The sequence below is a fragment of the Sinocyclocheilus rhinocerous genome, unplaced genomic scaffold, assembly GCF_001515625.1.
Source record: "Sinocyclocheilus rhinocerous isolate Xijiao unplaced genomic scaffold, SAMN03320098_v1.1 scaffold2240, whole genome shotgun sequence".
NCBI classification, from domain to species: domain Eukaryota; kingdom Metazoa; phylum Chordata; class Actinopteri; order Cypriniformes; family Cyprinidae; genus Sinocyclocheilus; species Sinocyclocheilus rhinocerous.
Window position 1 is genome coordinate 237,474 of NW_015630383.1, and position 6,278 is coordinate 243,751.

The window sequence follows — 6,278 nt, forward strand, 5'->3', positions numbered from 1 at the left end:
TATTTGTTTAAAATGGTTTTGGACCGTTTTCACTTGTAAACGGTGCTTGATCTGTGCATATTTCTCTCCTGATTCAGACAAGATGACTTTTTTCAATGGAGAAATCAATATTATGAATAGAGGACTCATATTTAGCCATAAGCAGGCATTTGAAATTAAAAAATATCTGTATGATTTGTTTCTTACAAACAATGATGTTAATTGATGAACTGGAGTCGTGTGGTGGATTATTGTGATGTTTTTATCAGCTGTTTGGACTCACATTCTGACGGCACCCATTCACTGAACTGTCCGGTCGATAACGACTCAATTAGTAACTGTCCCTTAAGTTTTATAGTGAAAATACTTAACTGGTTTGTGACTGGTTTGTAAAATTCAATTGGTATGAAATAACTTATAAACCTTCTTTTTTGTTTGTTTTATTGGTCATAGACCTTTAAGTACATCTAAAAATGTTTGTCAGTTGCATGATTGGAATTAAAACAGTACCGACTTATCTAAAAAAAAAAGGTGTATGTGTGGAAAAAGACCAGCAGTAACAACTGGTGGGAAGCCGGTGTTCTCATCAATCTGCTTAACAAACTAGCTTAAAGGAATAGTTCACTCAAAAATGAAAATTTGCTAAAAAATTACTTACACTCAGGCCATCTAAGATGTAGATGAGTTTGTTTCTTCATCTGAACAGATTTGGAGAAATGTAGCATTACATCACTTGCTCACCAATGGATCCTCTGCAGTGAATGGGTGCCGTCAGAATGAGAGTCCAAACAGCTAATAAAAATATCACAATAATCTACAAGTAATCCACACGACTCCAGTTCATCAGTTAATGTCTTGTGAAGTGAAAAGCTGCATATTTGTAAGAAACAAATCCAAAACAAACTCATCTACATCTTGCATGGCCTGAGGATGAATAAATTATATGCAAATTTACATTTTTGGGAGAACTTGGCTTAACCTAGTCAACTAGATTCTCTAGAAAGACCATGTTGGTGACCTAGCCAGACTACCTGCATAAGCAAACTTGGAGCAGTTAATTAATTTATTTTAAGTAAAATTGTTGGTCCAGTCATATGTTTCACTTGTGGATCAAAGCTTTGAAACACTTCAAAAACACACAATAAAAAAAAAGTGTTAATAAATACATTAAAAAAATGTGCATGAAATAAATCTCGTCATATGCATGTTTGTTTGGACAGTTGCTTTGCACCAGTGGGCAGTAAAGATTTTTTCAGGTGTGTGATGGTGGGATAAGAAGCCACAGCCACTTTCTCCCAGACAGCATGAAACAGTCGCCATAGCAACCCTGCCTTTTATGCTGAGCTCATTAAAAGCAAAGCTTTGACCTCTACCAAATACAAGCTGGACCTGTCATCCTCAACTAAGGGGATGGAATGATTTATCAATATAAAATCATTTACTAATATGCAGGTTTTAATTAAAATCATTGTGATGCATTTCTTAAATGTTAAACTGAACCTTTCATCAACTAAAGTGGTGGTTTTACCATGTGAAGAATTAAGAGAAGAGATTGTCTCCAAATTGACATCCTGGGGCGAAAAAAATCAACCAATGTTTATAAATGCCCCATGAATCAAGACGATTTTAAGTGCTTTTATCACTTATTATCTCTGTTTCTGACCAAGGTTAAAATACTTTATTAAAAAGGGGTTTTGTTTTCTGTTCTGGGCACTTACATACTGCACTTCCTCTATTTACATTATTTTATGGTTACTTTTCCAAATTAGGTTTGGGATTCATTTCAGCTTTCTAATCACTGCTTTAAAAAGGTAGTTGGATGACTTTCAGAGTAGTGTTTGCCCTCTAGACATTTAAAGCTTAATAACAGCATTTGTTATTACATACTAAAAGCAAAAAATGTACAAATTGTTTGGCAAAAGTCTGGCAGTATTAGTCACTCAGAAAAAAAAAACAAAAAAAAAACATCTGTGGTTTTTCCTCATGTTACACTTGTTTAGCATTAAACAATCTAGTTACAAAGTTTTCAACATGAAAATTACAATGAATCAAAAATAATTTCTGGAGCTTCCAAATACCATTCTGCATTAAAAAAATGATCAAATAAACAACTAACACAGTGTACTTTTTTCCTTGAAAGATTGCACACACTGTTCGTCTGATGAGGGGCCCCGGGGCCCTAGATTTGGGGGACTCAAAGCCGAATATGTCTCCAAAGTTCAGCTGGTTTCATTCCAGAGGTCAGAACGTGAAGGCGTAGACGACGCCCACCACTATGATGTTCCCAATGGTGGCGGTGATGGCGATCCACAGCCAGATGGCGTCTCGGGACATTGGCTGCTGCTCCTCCTGTTGGTTGTGAGCTGCCAGAGCGGCGGCGTGGACGCTAGCAGAGGAGTTGAAGAGAGAGTGATCCGTGCTGTAGTCATCGTGAGGCGATGAGTCCATGAAGGCTCCTGTCATCACAGGGATCTGATGATGGAGAAGAGAAGAGGTCAGACGCATGACCATTCAACCAAATGATTCCATCTTCTACATCAGTAGCACGGTGGTCTGGTTTTGTAGACATCTTACAAAAGTCTCACTGAAAACACTGCTAGGCACAATTACAGCTCAAGATACAATCGAGAAGTGCACTTAATATTGCTTTAACCTTAGCCTGCACTCTTACCAATAAAAGATCCAAAAGGGGGTTTTCACAGCCATGCCAGAGAAGAACCATGAACCATGCAATGGACAGATGCATTTTGATTTGATTAGATTTATTGCAAATAATAATATGACATTAAAACCAAAAAAATATTTACTTTTTTTTTTTTTGTAAAAGGACAGACCTCATTTGGCTACAGTAAGTGCATTGACTTATTATTGATGTTGATAATAAAATATAAATGACTGAAAACATACTACTGAAAACAATACATTAATTGCTTTGTGAGTCGCTTTGGATTTCTGTCAAATTAATTAAAGGGCATTTTCTAAAGATATGCAGGAGAAATTCAAGATCACACTTTTGGTTATTGTTTATCATTTTATTTATTTGTTGAGCTGTGTAACAATTGAATGTGACTATAACTTTTCATAAATCTACATAATTTGTTTTTAATCCTGTTGGGGGAAAATGAGTAATTACAAAGTAAAAAATACAAAACATTTTCATTCATTCATTCATTCATTCATTCATTCCTTACATTTAATTTTCTTAGTTTTTAATCTACAAACCTTTGAATCAAAAGCAGTTTTGTTCAACAGATAAAATATTTAGAATTATGTTATTTAAATAAATTTGAATTGTATCCTAAATAATAATAATAATAATAATAATAAAACATTTTCTGACATTTAAAGGGATAGTTCACCCAAAAATGGAAATTGCCCCATGATTTACTCACCCTCAAGCCATCCTAGGTGTAAATGACTTTCTTGTTTCAGCCGAATACAATCGGAGTTATAATAATAAAAAAAAATGTCCAGGCTCTTCCTAGCTTTATAATAGCAGTGAATGGCTGTTCAGTGTTTGTAAGAAACAAATTCATCATTAATGCGTTTTAACTTTAAACCAATGCTTCTGGCTAATTTCATAATCTGTAATGACGCTTCCTCCAGTCAAAAAGTCTGTAAATAGTTTTTGTCTGTAAATAGTGTTTCATCTGTACATATTTTTCTAATAATTCAGACAAGATTACTTTTTTCACTGGAGAAAGCAATATTTTGTTTGACATGTTTTAGGCAATAATCGATGGTTTGAATTTAATATTTTTTAATAATAATAATAATAAAATAATAATTTTTTAATAATTTGTTTCTTACAAACAGGAAGCTTTTTACTTCACAAGACTTAATTGATGGACTGGAGTGGTGTGGATTACTTGTGGATTACTGTGATGTTTTTATCAGCTGTTTGGATTCTGACGGCACCCATTCACTGCAGAGGATCCATTGGTGAGCAAGTGATGTAATGCTAAATTCCTGTTTACTAGTAAATTCTGAGTGAGAACTGTTTCTTCAACATTTTTTTTTCCTTTTCAGTGCTATACCACAAAAATGTATATGTAATATTTTGTATGACAATATATTTTAAATTCAAATCCATATTTATATTTAACATACAATTAATAATTTAGTATGTCATGCTGCTGTGCATTTTTGATAGCAATGTTTTCCATTTTGCTAAAGGCAGCAACACACTTGAACAGTTGAATTATGGCCCAACTGCCAGGCTTACATTAAGACCAAGGAAGCAGAGCAGAATGTGAGCTTTTTCATATTACTTAAAATTACGCCATTTCATTACTATTTTGAGATGTTATGTTGATTTACGGCTCAGAGGTCAGTGATTGGCTGATTACTGAAGACTGTCTAAAACAGAGGCAACTGAGCATCAATCGATACAGCACTGCACCTGCTGCTCCTCACGGAGAGAATAACTCCATCAATCTTTAAAGAGGAAAACAGACATACACATAAATAACAGAACTACTAAATAAACCAGCACAACATTTTACACGTCTGTCCTCATGTTAAAGATTTCACACTCTTAGAAAAATAAAAGGATCACTGTGTTTCTAAATTGAACATTTCCTGAGTGCAGAGATTTTTCTCAACAATAATTTTTCTTAAAGTCCCCATGAAATCAAAATTAAAGTTTTTTTGGGTGTTAGTATCAATATGTTAGTCTTAAGGTTATCTATAAGGCAGTGTGCTCCAAAAGAGTGACAACATTCGCATTTAGAAGATATAAGCATTCAAAGCTCGCAGTTCGTCACTTCCGCCAAAACGGCTCAACATTTTATAGCAATATGGATGAGATTGTGGCTGGCAAACCCTGTCAAATGCGGCTTTACGGAGCTCAACGGCTCTAAACGGCTCTAGCCCAAGCTGTGATATAAACGAACCCTATTGGCTATTTTAAAAAGGGGCGGGGCTGCTTGATATGTCCCGCCCTGTCTTCTTGTTTCAGTTAAAATGACGTCAATACATAGAGTAAAGCTGCGTGTTTCTAAGCATTTCAGGGGACGTTTAAGGAATAACATTGTAAAAAGGTAGCTCATAAATCAATGCATGAGATCAAGAGTGAATGTTCAAATTCACATTCTTTAATAATAAGTGTTGATTAAAGGTAAAGTTCAAGCAAAATGTAAAAAATATATTATAAAAGAAGTCATTAAAACTTGTGCACTATTTTCTGAATCAATATGACAGGTTAGTGTGAGAATCAGACGGATATTTAAGTTCTCATCCACCTGGTGTGTTCAATCAGAAAAGCTTTATATGATTTGTGAACAAACTGTTATTCTGAATTTAATATTTTCAATGAATCAGTTGCTCCAATGCACAAACCAGCCTGAAGGATTCGCTTATGAATCAGACTGATCAGGCTCAAAAATCGTACTCTTTTACAATCTTAAAAGACTGTCAGTGAATTACAACTTAAATTTTGTTTGTCACACAAATTGCTATAGCTTGAAAGAACTTGGAATATAGTGCACAAATCATATGGACTTTATGACTGTGCATATCTCTAAACCAGAGCTCTTCACTGTCAAATGAAGCTGTTCTTTTGCATTTTTCCTCTATTAAATCAATCGCATAGGTTCACAACAATCCCATGACCTGGTTTTTAACTTTTAATGGCAGTCACTCATGGATTTTACATCAAAAAGAAAAGAAAAAAAAAAAGAAATATTCAGACAGAGAAACGCTATAAGAATATCAACCTTTAATTCAAGACAAAGGCTTTCATGCAATGCAACTGTCACATGAACTCAGTATCTGTTCATCGCATGGGCAGCTGTTGAAATGAGTTGCCTGGAGCTTAATACCATGAGAGTTGCATTAAGTCTTAATGATTCCCATGCTTCCTGTTGCCTCAGCTCTGAGCTCAAATATGAAGGATTCAAGGGACAACTGCTAAGAGCCCAAAGGCTGACAGTAGCGAATATGCACTATGGGACACCTAATAAAAATGAGATAATGAATGCAAACAAATGTATACATACTTAAACAGTAAAATATCTGTAGATGTCCAAGCTTTCTCATGCAATCTACTTAGTCACATGAATCAAAAACAAACCACATTTGTTTTGATATTTTAAATCTCCAACCTAAACATTCTAATCAGTTCTCTTACGTTTTGTAGGAGAACAATAACATATGGGAGAAGTAAATGTCAGTGTTAGGATATGTTGCCCCTTTAATCTAGCAAATTGTACATATTATTATTATTATTATTATTATTATTATTATTATCATTTTTAGAATTTAACCATATTTTGAAGTCAAAAGGTACACTTGAGAGA